At 34.3% G+C, this 14538-nt stretch overlaps 1 protein-coding gene across 4 annotated transcripts in view; it reads left to right on the top strand.

Moving 5' to 3' along the window:
• Positions 1 to 14538, top strand: part of CRACDL (CRACD like) — a 203586-nt gene that overhangs the window by 119754 nt on the left and 69294 nt on the right. The window contains exon 2 of one of the 4 annotated variants that reach the window (XM_074213749.1): positions 3827 to 3978. The exons of 2 other annotated variants lie outside the window; for them this stretch is intronic. The gene's annotated coding sequence lies outside the window, so the exon portion shown is untranslated. Of the gene's footprint in view, positions 1 to 3453; positions 3979 to 14538 lie in introns of those variants that run through there. One more of the 4 variants, XM_074213752.1, reaches the window with a different exon arrangement.

Genomic DNA, 14538 nt, shown 5'->3' with positions numbered 1-14538 from the left:
CAATCTCTCTTTTAGCAATGACCTTCAAAGGACTTTTAGAACTTTAGAAAATGGGGAATCTCTAGATCTTCCCAAATAATTAATTATTAATAATTATTTTCCTCAAGAGACACCTGTGATAAAACAATTTCAAGGGATTTGGAATAATTTGAATTAATTTAAGTGGCCCTGCTTTAAGTGACTTAGTCATGATTTAAGGTTTTAAATATCCCAAAAGAGTTTTACTGCTAGTAGAATAAAAAGCTATTTAAGGGCTTGGACTTCCTCACTTGTGTATTTGTAGCCCTGGAACCCACCACATAGATGATTAATAAATGTTGTTATATTGTAGGTGATTAATAAATGTTGGCTTCCTTTAAGACTCAGTTACATGGCCATCTCTGGCAAAGAGACCTTTCAAAGAAGAGTATATTGCTTTCATCACTAAAACTGCCTTCTATCTCCTCTATATCTATCTATCTATCTATCTATCTATCTATCTATCTATCTATCTATCTGTTAACTGCCTCATTACAATGTAAATTCCTTGAGAGTAGGAACTGTTATTGCTTTTTCTTTCTTGGTATACTTAGCACTTAGATCACTCTCTAGAACAAAGAACTTCATAAATACTTATTGATTGACTTATGGTACAATTTATATTATCTCTATTATGATATTGCTCCTAGTTTATGTAATAAAATACTGGAAATTATCACTTGGTTGATCAAGCTGTACTAATATCTAAGGTGTATATGGATTGATTGCTTATTGAATTATATAAAATGTCAATAGGCAATTTCCACATTGGTGGACTTAATAGCCACCTCTATTAACTAGGGACTGAATTTTTTTTACTATCTAGACTCATTTTTTATTTGATTTATCTAGTTTAATGATTACAAAGTACTTTGTCAATCCTCTTGATCAGTTGGATGAAAACAGTTGCTTTGGGATCAAGCTTTTTGTCATATACATATACATACATACATACATATATGTTCTCCATATATAGCAGTGTAAACTATGCTCAGTAACTTGGATCAGTCTGTTGTCAGTAAGAACACCATTCAGCTTGTCTCCTTTCAAGCAAAAATACTGACAGCCACAAAATTAGGAATGTGCTGCATTTCTTTTCAATTGCATTATTATTCGTTAAATTCTACTTGCTTAAATAGTTAACTGTTATAGCAGTAAGGAAGACTTTCTCCAACCTATCTGTCTTTTTCCAGAGGATATAGTAACTTGATGTCTATCAATCATTCATCCTTGCAATTCTCTGCAGTCCCTTGGCATCCAGATAGAAATTAGACTGTAACAGATATGGAAAAGAAACTCCTACTCCCTTGGAGTATTGTTAAGTTGATCTGTGCTATGTAATACTGCCACCTGTCTTATATCCTTGAAGACTGGAAATTGGTTTATCACCCAAGGGATCAGGCTTCACTAATAACCAAGGCATATGAATGGATTGCTTATTGCATTTTATGAAATAACAATAAGCTACTTCATATTTTTAACCCTTCTATTCAGTACCCTTGCTATTATATAAAATTAATACAATTCTTAAATTTTAAATTTTAATATATCATTTTATATGAAAATTTAATTTTTTAAGGTAAGTTTTTATCTCTCCTTTCTAATTTCTCTTCTTCTGCCCAAATTATTGATAAAAAAGAATACCTTTATACAAATATTCATAGTCCAGAAAAAGAAATTTCCACACTGACCATATATAAAATGTAAGTCTCATATTGTACCTTAAACTTTTAAGCTCTCTAGAAGAAGATGAACAGAGTGGCTCTCTGAATTGTGGTTTACCATTGCATTAGACAGTTCTGGAGGATTTCAAAGTTGTTTCTGCTGAAACAGTTTATTCTGTATCAGTTCAAAAGTTTTCCTACTTTTTTCTGAAACTTCCCATTTGATCACTTCTTATATCACAATAAACCATTTTATTAATATGCCTTAATTTAGTTAGCTATTCCCAAACAGGTGAGCATCCCCTCATTTTCCAGTTTTTTTTCCTGTTAGAAAAAGAGTTGTTATGAACATATCTATATATTTGGGTCCTTTTTCACCCCCTCTTTTGTTTTAAACTTTGAAATACAGACCAATAGTGGTAGTTCTGCATCAAAGGATATGAATAAATTAATGACTTTGAAAGCATACAATTCTTTTTTTAAACTTAGTTTACTAGTATATTGTCATATTGATAACCCTTTAAGTTGCAAAATCAAAAAAAAAAGGCAAAGATTTCATGGGGAGGTGGGATTAGAATAAATTCTATGGTACTTAACTTAGAAAAAAGATACAGTTAGGTACTGAAGATGCTGAAGTTTCTAAATATCCTTTATCATATCTTCATTTGACTTCTTATGATTCAATTAAATGAGTATTATATATGTTTTCGTTCTATGTACTAACAATACAATGAAAAAAGAAACAGTCCCTGCTTCTAAGTTTTAAGACATCAGCACTAACCCTAGAGTCAGGAGATCCTGAGTTCAGATATGACCTCAGACATTTATTAGCTGTGTCACTGGGCAAACCTGTTTGCCTCAGTTTCCCCATATGTAAAACAAGCTGGAGAAGGAAATGACAAACCATTCTAGTATCTTTGCCCAGAAAACCCAAAATGGGTCATGAAGAGTTATACATTATTGAAAATGATTGAATATATTATTCTCTTTATTTTAGAAGCAAAAGGCAGCTGGTTCTAATTAAATTCCATGCTTCTGTGCTCAGTACTTTCACATTCAGTTTGTTCTATCCTGTACTGTTCAACAACTAAAGGAAAAAATTATTAAGAATTTTCTATTTGCGATCAGCTGGAATTCTATCACTTCCCCTAACTTAATTGTAAGTAATACTTCCTAAGAACACCTTGACTTCATTCTCCAGGATGTCTGGTTCTAGATCAGTAATGACACCATCTTGGTGATATTAAAAATCTTTCTCATATTGTTCTTTATATTTCTGAATAGAACTGTAGGACAGTTCATTTTGTCCTTTCTGGAGGCAATTATAATGTTGCTTCCATGAGCCTGGGGAGGAAAGGGGGTTATGCCCTGTTAGTGAGATAAATGATGGAGGGGATGGATAAAGAGGCATGGACTCATGGAGTGCTGACACAAGAGGCTTGTCTTCTCCTATGCATGTTCATTAGTGGTGCAATTTATTTCAGATGTAGGTGAAGACAACATGGGTTCAGGAAGTGAAGAGCCAAGTGTATTAGCTCTTCTTCCCAGACTTAATGACATATACATTAAGTATAGAAATAAAAAAATATATTCTTTATAATAGAACCATTTTGTTTAGTTGATTTATAACTAGTTCTAATTTAATGCTCTAGAGTTGTTATGTGACTGTTATGTCTTATCAATGGATTTTTCCTAACTTTAAAATATTTTATCTGGAAAAATTTGTGATCAAACAAAATTTCTTGATTGTCAAACCAAGGAAATTAAATTGAGATTATTTTCCTTTTTGGGTAAATAAATGAATACTTTTTTTAAAAAAAAGTTTTCTATTTGTTTAGTACCTTGTTAGAACCTGTGATATGCAAAACCATATTGTAGCTGTGATGACACTGTTCCCAAAATGTTTCTTGAGAATGGATACAGAGAACTTCAGAAATGTACTGTCTAACATAATAATAAATTAACACTTCAAGTTTTGCAAAGCACTTTACATATATTTTCACATCTGAACTTCATAAACTTTTCTAGGTCACTTAATTATATCTGAGAATTTACCTCCTCAAGCAATCTGACCTACTTATTATTGTTCTTGGCCCCTTCCCATTGTTCATAGACTGGCTAAGAGGAATGAAACCCCTACTCAGGGGATCTCTGATCTTTCAGAAACACAGAGGCCACTCGTTAGAGGTGACTGGAACCTGAGAGAAGCAACAAATCCATACAGTTGGTTAACCAAAAAACCAGACCCTTGATCCCCCAGTAACAATTTCCTGGGCTTTACTTGAGCTTCATACTGGTAAGATTATATAACTTTAATATTGTAGTCATTTTTCCAAGCTATATTGAGAAACATACAACCAGATCAGTCAGTCTAGTTCACCCACACTTGATGACTTCTATAGACAAGTTGAGAACAGCTTCCAAAAGGAGAGATGAGTGAGATGTTCCAACTGTTCTACCTGAGTACTTGCTTTCATGACTTATGTTGTTTATGTCTCCTTATGTTTGACAAAAGCATTTACTCTTTATGATTGCCTGGTAGCAATGGCTTCCACTCCACACATATGGCTTTTTTAGTTCTTCTCTGACTTGTGATTACCAGTTGTTTGAAACTTAAGCCTCTGACTGAAGTAGAACAGGGACAAAGTTTTTTTTCCCACTCTCAAAAAAAATGCAGTAGAAGGTTGATATAGTACTTTGAGTGTTACCTGAATAACAAAATGATTTCTCTTCTCTGATATGATACTCAGTTCCCCAATTTATAAAACGGGAGTGTTGGACTAAATGGTCTCTAAGATTTAAATCTTAGTCTCTGATCCCAGTCATTCTCAAATAGTATCAGCCAACAAGTATTTATCAAATACCTATTGGTTAATCATTGCTATGTTAAATTCTTCTGGGAAACAAGATAAGGGTTTTTCATCAAGAAGTTTGCAATCTAGCTAGGAAGAAGAGAAACACTTTTTATTAAATAACAATAAGTGCTATGTTATGTAGTTGGATGGTATAGATAAATGAATGATACCTAATATGTGGAGAGAGCTTAGAAATTTGCAAAAAGAGTCTAAATATACATTATTCTTGTGAGTCTTTTAAGAATCCTTTGAAACAGCTATTCCAGTTCTTATTACATCCGTTTTACAATTAAGGAAACTTTCCAAACAATTAAATGTTCTTGGGAGATATTTTTTATATTATTCTCCCCCCAAATTAATATTATTAGAAATATTGAAACCTTTTGGATTATAGTATTTAATTTCAGGATAACTTAAAATCTGAACATACAATTTCAGTGATTTAGGGTACTCCCAGATCTCCTTCCACCAATGAAGGTCAGCACTTTCTCTTCAACTTAAAATCTTAGAGAGTTTATACCCAGAGCACTGAAAAATTAGGTTGTTGTTTGTCCTTCATTTTCAAAGAAGAAAAGGGCAGACAGGTGATGCAATGGCTAGAGCACTGGTCTCAGAGTCCAGAGGACCTGAGTTCAAATCTAGATTCAGATATTTGATACTTACTAGCTGTAAAACCTTGGACAAGTCAACCCCATCATCTCATCAAAAAAAGAAAAAAGAAAGCAAGCATTGTCAAAGAGGACCAATGACTTCACAGGTTTATGTCTTGACTTGATTGTGAATTAGGTTATAGTTGCGACAGGAGAAAGTGAGGCTGGTGATTTTGCACAGTTTCCCCCTTCCCCCACTTAAATCCAATTTACTTACATTCCATGACATCATATCCCTAGTGTCATGGTCCTTTTCAAGAAAGAAGGACAAGTAACAATTCTGAGATATTTCTTTTCTCCCAAGTTAAGGATTTGTTTACTCCCAGCTTATACTTTTGATTGATGAATTGATGTGACTAAGACTTGTTCACACGTAATTATACTCTTTGATTCAAATCAAAACAATCAAGGAGGCATTCCTTTCTGATAAAAGTTTTAGGGCAAAGAATAACTCATTAGTTTCATTCATTGGAGTTATAGTTCAAATTTTCCATCATTTCCCATTTTTAAAAAGTATATTCAATCATCTATATTCCACTCCCACACCCATTCCATGATTTCAGGTTTTCTAGAAATCACCCACTCACATTTTAATTGCTTTATTAAGTAGGCTACAATACTCTTATAATACAGTATCAAACACCCAGAAGATAGGCAACAAATATGTTTTAATGCTTGTGTTGGTAAAGAGTTATTTGTGCTACTTTGTATTCCATGTACACACTACTTATGTATCTCACTTTATGGAAACATACATCACCAATCTCGAGCCTGGAAAGAATCTCAGAACTAGTCTCAGAGGAGAACTAGTTAATCTTTCCATTTTACAGATGAGAATGCTGAGGCCCAAGAAAGTTAAGTGACTTGACCCCTGGTTATACAGGTAATAAGCATTAGAGTCAGATCTGAATCCAACTCTAAAATGCAGAGCTAGTGCTCTTTCCCCTATACCACATTAGAAAAAATACACAACTGGGGGGGGGGGAATCACATTATAAAATGATTTTGATTATCCTGAATTTTTCACTGCAAATTTCCCTTAATTTCCCTAGTACATTAAAAATCTTCAATTTAATGTACATCTTTTTGCAAGCACCTGCCCATTATGGTAAAGTGAATTATACTTGTATTGATGTTTTCCTCTTCAAATTGGCTGGCAAGTCTGTGTTCTTTAGGTGCTTTGCTTACTTCAGATTCCTGTTTCCCTGTGGGGAGCCTAGGCCTTTCCAATATCATCAAACTGAAATAAGAATTCAGGTCAGGATCTCTTTGCTTGTTTTCTAACAACTCAAGGATTGTGGTGCTTCCTCCTCCTATTGAATTGTTCCATGAAAAATTCCAGCATCATTTGGTGTAGGACTCAGGAAAATGCAAATAACTTTCATTTGGAGAGAATAATCTAGTATGATAGTGATGGAGTAGGGTTGTTGTAAGACTGAGGTCAGAACTATTACACAAATTTTTCTGACGGATTCAAAATTGACTTGAAATTATTTCATTTTTTGACTTGGTGTTTCCACTGATGGACTTTCCTTGTAGCTCTGTGATGAACCTTTGAAAACTACTGGAACCATCTGCTAGATTGGTGCTTCTTTTGTCAAATCTTGCCTCAAAATAAGCTGAAAGACTCTCTTTGACCTGTCAGAACATAGAAATTTGTCTGTTCTTGACTTTTACCACTTTCTCCTCTCCCTCTAATCTCCAACTCCCCACTTTGTAGCTTCCTATTATGTGTTATTTTTCTCCATTAGAATGTAAGTTACTGGAGGGCAGGGACTATATTTTTGCTTGTATTTGTATGCCCAGCACTTAGCCCAGAGTCTTGCTTGAAGTTAAGAACTTAAGTGCTTTATCTCTCATCTGGGGTGTAAAGGGAGGACTTGCATTGTTTTCAGGGCTGATTATCTTTTTGATGTCCACCTGTCACTGAACTCTTACCTGTGGCTCCATTGATCCTCATCATTAATGAAGGATGAACAACTGCCTATCATTTATCAATCTACCTGTAAATACCTCTGATTTCATTTGCACCAATAGATTTAAAAGATTTTGTTGCTATTATTTTAAAGGGTCACAGTGAATTTGTAATCTTAAGTCTGCTTTCTTCAGTTTTCACTTTATATAAATCTTTCCATATTTATTTCTATTATGTTTTTATTTCTTTCTATTCTTAAAACTTACTATTTTATAGTTTAATATCCATAGTTTATCCAGCCATATTTTCTTAAAAGTTTTTTTTCCTATTTTGCATTATTACAAATAAGGCACAACAAATACAGGAAAGAGATAAACCTCATTATCCTTTTAAAAACTTTCTTAGGATCCTCAAGGATAGCGACTTTCTTTTATCCTCCTAACTTAGTACCTAAAACATAAGGTAGATCATATTTATTGACTGACTGACTTAGAGAAAAGATGGTCAAAGCATCTTTTTTTTCCTTCTAGGATCTAGTTTGAGGACTTTCAAACTAAAACCTAGGAAATCCTGACAAATAGAACTATTTGGTGACAATGGAATAATATTTTATTGCCTAATTATATATGTGTATAATTCATATAGCACTTGGAGGTTTGCAAAGCACTTTAAAATATCATCTACATCCTCACAACAATTATGGGAGTTAGATGCAATTATTATACCTATTGTGCAGATGGAAAAATTGAGTTAACGAGTTTATGAAATTTGTCCAAGGTCACACAGGCCTGAGGCCATATTTTTAGTAAAGTCTAACCAACTCCTGATCCAGTGCTCTATCCCCTGAGTCACCTAGGGTTTTTTTTTTTTGTGCCTTTACTGACATAAATGTTGAATTTGTTTTTTCACCATAAGATAGAAGGTATCATATAAGATACCTGATTTTGAGCTATAGATTCAGCAAACCCAGTCTTAGATTCTAGCCAGGAGAGCAGACCCACAAAAGCTCTCCAGGACTCAGGCTTAGGATTCTGTTTTATTCAAACAACTTTACACCAAAAGAAGAACAGCTAATAGAGAAACAATCTTGTCCTTTGGCAAAGTAGATATGACAAGAGAGAGCAGAAAAGCTTCATTCATCCATAACTTGAAGATTAACCCGAAGAAAGATGAAGGATTTCAAGAACCAGTGATGTAAGTTGCCCTAGGCACAGATGTCCCTTATGCATATTTTTCCATGATGTGTTTTGTCAATTTGTGCTCATTCTCCTCCATGGTCATTGTGTACAAGGGATTGGAGATGGTGACCCAAATATATAGGTGGAATAATACGTTTTAATTATTCTAGTTTTGCCTTCTGCCTAAGAATTAATTCACTGATTTGCGTATCAGTTGGGAAATGAAAAAACAAATTCTGCTAAAGTCATGTAATGGGGAAAAAACTTTCTTAGGGTATAGTTACAGTAATGGATCACTGGGTCAAAGAGTATGATCAATTGTATAATTCCTACTTTATCTTGTCAGATTGTTCTACAGAAGGATTGCACAAATTTATGGTTCTACTGGTAATACAATTGTATACTTGTTTCCCCACAACAAAAAATTAATTCTCTCATTTCAAACTATTTTTTTGTCAATTTAAAGAATTTTAGGGGTCACCTCAAAAGTATTATTTATATTTTCCTTATCAAATAAATAATTTTTAAATGATATCAACTTCTTCAAAATTTCTCTGATTATATATATTTTGGACCTTTAACCATTGGGGACAATGGGAATTACCATGAATTTTTTGTTAGTTCTTACTAGATTTTTAATTTTATGGCACATTTTTAGTGGTTATACAACCTGTTGACCTGGATTAAAAAAGTTTTGGCAGCTAGAAATCATTGCCAGTTTTTGATGCTTTAGAAAAATCCCCTATCCCTATGGTAAAAGCGAGAGAAAATACATTTGAACCCACCAAATGAAGCTGCGCTATTTCTGAATCAATTCTATTGGAAACCACATCTGTCATTCTTTTCAGTAACTTGAATTGCTGTTGTACTTTTTTTTAATTTTTAAAGATTTTATTTGAGTTTTGAGTTTTACAATTTTTCTCCCAATCTTACTTCCTTCCCCCCACCCCCTACCCCCCCACGGAAAGCAATCTATTTTGTTTCCATGTTGTACATTGATCCAAACTGAGTGTGATGAGAGAGAAATCACATCCTTAAGGAAGAAACAAAAAGTATAAGAGGAAACAAGATCAGACAAAAAGATATGTTTTTTTCCCCTAAATTAAAGGGAATAGTGCTTCAAATTTGTTCAAACTCCAAGGCTCTTTATCTGGATACAGATGGTATTCTCCATTGCAGCAGACAGTCCAAAATTGTCCCTGATTGTTGCACTGATGGACCAAGCAAGTCCATCAAGGTTGAACATCACCCCCATGTTGCTGATAGGGTGTACAGTGTTTTTCTGGTTCTGCTCATCTCACTCAGCATCAGTTCATGCAAATCCCTCCAGGTTTCCCTGAATTTCCATCCCTCCTTGTTTCTAATAGAACAAGAGTGTCCCATGACATACATACACTACAGTTTGCTAAGCCATTCCCTAATTGAAGGACATTTACTTGATTTCCAATTCTTTGCCATCACAAACAGGACTGCTATGAATATTTTTTTACAAGTGAAGTTTTTGCCCTTTATCATGATCTCTTCAGGGTGTAGACCCAGTAGTGGTATTGCTGGATCAAAGGGTATGCTCATTTTTGTTGCCTTTTGGGCGTAGTTCCAAATTTCTCTCCAGAAAGGTTGGTTGAGTTCACAGCTCCACCAACAGTGTAATAGTGTCCCACAACCCTTCCAACAATGATCATTATCCTTTCTGGTTATATTTGCCAGTCTGAGAGGTGTGAGGTGGTACCTCAGAGAAGCTTTGATTTGCATTTCTCTAATTAATTATTTAGAGCAATTTTTCATATGGCTATGGATTGCTTTGATCTCCTCATCTGTAAATTGACTTTGCATATCCTTTGACCATTTGTCAAGTGGGGAATGGCTCTTTGTTTAAAAAATATGACTCAGTTCTCTGTATTTTTTAGAAATGAGTCCTTTGTCAGAATCATTGGTTGTAAAGATTGTTTCCCAATTTACTACATTTCTTTTGATCTTGGTTACAGTGGTTTTATCTGTGCAAAAGCTTTTTAATTTAATGTAATCAAAATCATCTAGTTTGTTTTTGGTGATGTTCTCCATCTCTTCCTTAGTCACATACTGCTCCCCTTTCCATAGATCTGACAGGTAAACTAGTCCTTGATCTTCTAATTTTCTTATAGTATTGTTTTTTATGTCTAAATCCTGTAACCATTTGGATCTTATCTTGGTAAAGGGTGTTAGGTGTTGGTCTAATCTAAGTTTCTTCCATACTAACTTCCAATTTTCCCAGCAGCTTTTATCAAAGAGAGAGTTTTTATCCCAATAGCTGGACTCTTTGGGTTTATTAAACAGCAGATTACTATAATTGTCTCCTGCTTTTGCACCTAATCTATTCCACTAGTCCACCACTCTATTTCTTAGCCAATACCAAACAGTTTTGATGACTGATGCTTTATAAAATAATTTTAGATCAGGTAGAGCTAAGCCCCCTTATTTTGTACTTTTTAAATTAAATTCCTGGAAATTCTTGACTTTTTATTTCTCCATATGAATTTACTTACAATTTTTTCTAACTCATTGAAGTAATTTTTTGGAGTTTTCATTGGTAGGGCACTAAACAAGTAGTTTAGTTTTGGTAGAATTGTCATTTTTATTCTGTTAGCTCTACCTATCCATGAGCAGTTGATGTTTGTCCAGTTATTTAAATCTGATTTAATTTGTGTGAGAAGTGTTTTGTAATTGTTTTCAAAAAGTTTCTGAGGGGCAGCTAGGTGGTGCAGTGGATACAGCACCGGCCCTGGAGTCAGTAGTACCTGGGTTCAAATCCGGTCTCAGACACTTAATAATTACCTAGCTGTGTGGCCTTGGGCAAGCCACTTAACCCCATTGCCTTGCAAAAACCTAAAAAAAAAAAAGATACTCGAGTGGTTTGCCATTTCTTTCTGGAACTCATTTGACAAATGAGGAAACTGAGACAAACAGGGTTGTAGAATTGCCCAGGTTCACACAGCTAATAGGTGTCTGAGGCTAGATTTGAATTCACATCTTACTGACTCCAGGCTGAGTACCCTGTCTACTGCTGTCTAGAGTTCAATATATCATTATTCATTATATCATCTAACTGCCTGACATTACACTAATGATGTGTAATTATAAACAAGGCTGATAGTTCATCTCTTTATTGCTCTCTTCCTTAGTTTCTTTAAGTCCTTTAAACTCCAGAGCAAATGCTCAATATCATCTTTTACCCTCAAAAATCCTGTCCCTGTGAGGTAGAACCAAGAATTACTATCTTCAATTTATAAATGGGCCCATTGAGTCATAGACAAAAGATTGTACTTGACCTTCACTTCTTTCTTTCTCTGTACTTTCTCTTGATCACCTCATCTATTGCTAGTAGTTCACTCAGCACCTTCTGAATACATGATTTCTAATTTCTATATCATTCCATAATTCCTCCTCTAAATCCTTCTGTGTCACCAACTTTTGCTCAAAGTCCACTATCCACTGGGAATATCCACCTTAACTCAGTGTGCCTGAAATTCAATTTAGCATATTCCTGCTCTAAGCCTACCTCTTCTCCCAAATTTCCTATTTCTTTCTTTCTTTCTTTCTTTCTTTCTTTCTTTCTTTCTTTCTTTCTTTCTTTCTTTCTTTCTTTCTTTTAGGATTTTTGCAAGGCAAATGGGGTTAAGTGGCTTGCCCAAGGCCACACAGCTAGGTAATTAGTAAGTGTCTGAGACCAGATTTGAACCCAGGTACTCCTGACTCCAGACTCCAGGGCCGGTGCTTTATCCACTGCGCCACCTAGCCGCCCCCCAAATTTCCTATTTCTATTGATTCTACCATCCTCCCAACCTTATTTTGAACCGCAGCTGGGGGGCACAGTAGATAGACCCCTGTCTAGTAGGAAGACTCATCTTAATGAGTTCAAATCCAACCTCAGATACTTACAAGCTATGTGACCCTGGGCAAGTCACTTAATCCTGTTTGTCTTAGTTCCTCATTTGTTAAATGAGCTGAAGAAGGAAATAAAAATACAGTCCAGTATTTTGGCCAAGAAAATTCCATGTGGAGTTACCCAGAAGTCATGAAGAGTCAAACATGACTGGACAATTGAACAGCAGCAGGTTTCAAATATTAAACTTATTTTTGATTCTTTCTCTTTCTCCAATACCTATAACCTATCACTTGTCAAGTCCTGTCAATTTTATCCATACAATATTTGTATTATCTCTTCTTTTATCCACTCACTGTTGCTATTCTCCAAGCCCATACTGATTCTTTCTACTACAATAGTCTATTGTCAACATGGAGCAGTTTTCACTGTTCCCTATCTCTCTCTTCTTTGAATGTTCCAAATAATGTTCCTAATATACACACATCTAACCTTTCTTACTAAAATATCTTGAGATCAAAAATTATTAATATTTAATTGGTCATTTTTTGTTGTTTTTGACACCAATAAGTTTAAAGAGTCCCCTTTGGTAAACTTCCCTTTTTCAGATGCCATGAGAATTAATTCTTCATATGTGTCATGATCATGTTACTACTACCATAGATCTCCTCTGAGAATACTTAGTCTGGTCCAAATTTTCATCCTATGTTTGTTTTCCCATCTTTTTAGAAGAAAAAAAGAAAACCATTGTATTTGAATCAAAAAGACCCAGGTTCAAAAGTTTGCTACTTTCTTCAGTTTTCTTACCTGTATAATTGAAATGACCATTGGGAAGGAACACATGTGCTAATATATATCCAAAGCATCCTATAGCTGAAAAGTCCAATAGAAAAATGCCTTTATGTTTTTCTGATATTAAAAATTATGTATTTAATCAGGACCCAGGATTTATTTGTAAAAATGAAAACATTTGGCATGGAAATAGAAAAAATCAAAACTTGTTTTCTAACCCCCAAATTAAAAAAAATACTCTCACTACTTTACTACTTAATTGTAGTAATTGTCTTTTTTTAAAACGATTGTCTGAAGTTTCCTTTCATTACCACATATGTTTCCTAGGTATTCAATGACTGTACTCTACTGACAGACATTAGACTTTGGACAGGACTAGAGTGATGTGGCATTCAGGATGCAGGACCAAAAAAGCTTTCTTCTTTTTTTTTCAGTTGTGGGTCACTAGGTACATTTAATTTTATCAATAAATGACTCTAAATATTTGGATTTAATAGTTTGCTTAAATTTAGGATAATAAAAATAAAATTATAACATTAAAATTAGAATATAAATCTATTGATAGACATAAAAATAAATATATAGATATAAGAACTTCAATTCCACTGAATAAAAGACATCTAAAAAAATGTCTTGAGGTTGGAGGTAAACATTTTTTTTTGCTGTGCTCTTTTTGAGCAGATTTATTTTCCAATACATGTAAAGATAGTTTTCAACAATCATCCTTTTAACACTTTTCCATATTAGTCATGTGAAAGAAGAATTAGAACTAAGAGGGGGGAAAAGCCCCTGTGAAAGAAAGAAAAGAAGTTTTTTTTTTTTTTAAGTGAGCATAAAACTCTTTGTTCTACATTCGGAATCTGTAATTTCTTCTCTGGATGTGAATGGCATTTTCCTTAGCAGATATCTAAGGATTCTCAATGAGAGAAATTGCTTCCTTTGTAAGGTGATCATCTCACAATGTTGCTGTTAATGTGTACAATGTTCTCCTGGTTCTGCTCACTTCACTATGCATTAGTTCATGCAAATCTTTGCTGACTTCTCTGAAGTCAGAAAGCTCATGATTTCTTAAGGTACAATAGAACTCCATAATATTCATTTACTATAACTTGTTCAGTCAGTCCCCAATTGATGGGCATTATAAGGAGTATTTCACAAAACTTCACAAATGCATCTATTAGCCTCAGCTTTACAATGTTTTTCTCCTTCCTTATCCCTTTTAATTAAATCGATTTTTACTCTTGCTTTGTCTGGATTACTACTCCTGTTTTTCTTAACTTTAGCTGAAGCATAATATATCCTGATACACCTTTATAACTCTACCTTGTATGTATCTCTCTGCTTCTTGCAAAAATCATATTGTAGGATTCTAGTTTTTAATCTACTCTGCTATCTGCTTCTGTTTTATGGGAGAATTCATTCCATTCACATTTCCAGTTTACTAATTTAGAGTACTAATTTTGTATTTCCCTCCAACCTATCTCCCCTCTCTTTGTTCTTTTCTTTTTCCTTTCCCTTGCCTCTCCCCATCAGTGTTTTTCTTTTAATACTGCAGCTCTTAATTTTCCCCTCCTTTCTACCAGCCTTCCTCCTTCTTCTCCCTCTAC

This window comes from Macrotis lagotis, chromosome 1 (assembly GCF_037893015.1).
Source record: "Macrotis lagotis isolate mMagLag1 chromosome 1, bilby.v1.9.chrom.fasta, whole genome shotgun sequence".
NCBI lineage: Eukaryota > Metazoa > Chordata > Mammalia > Peramelemorphia > Peramelidae > Macrotis > Macrotis lagotis.
The sequence above is the reverse complement of the archived record's forward strand: the minus strand, read 5'-3'. Positions and strand labels throughout refer to the sequence as shown.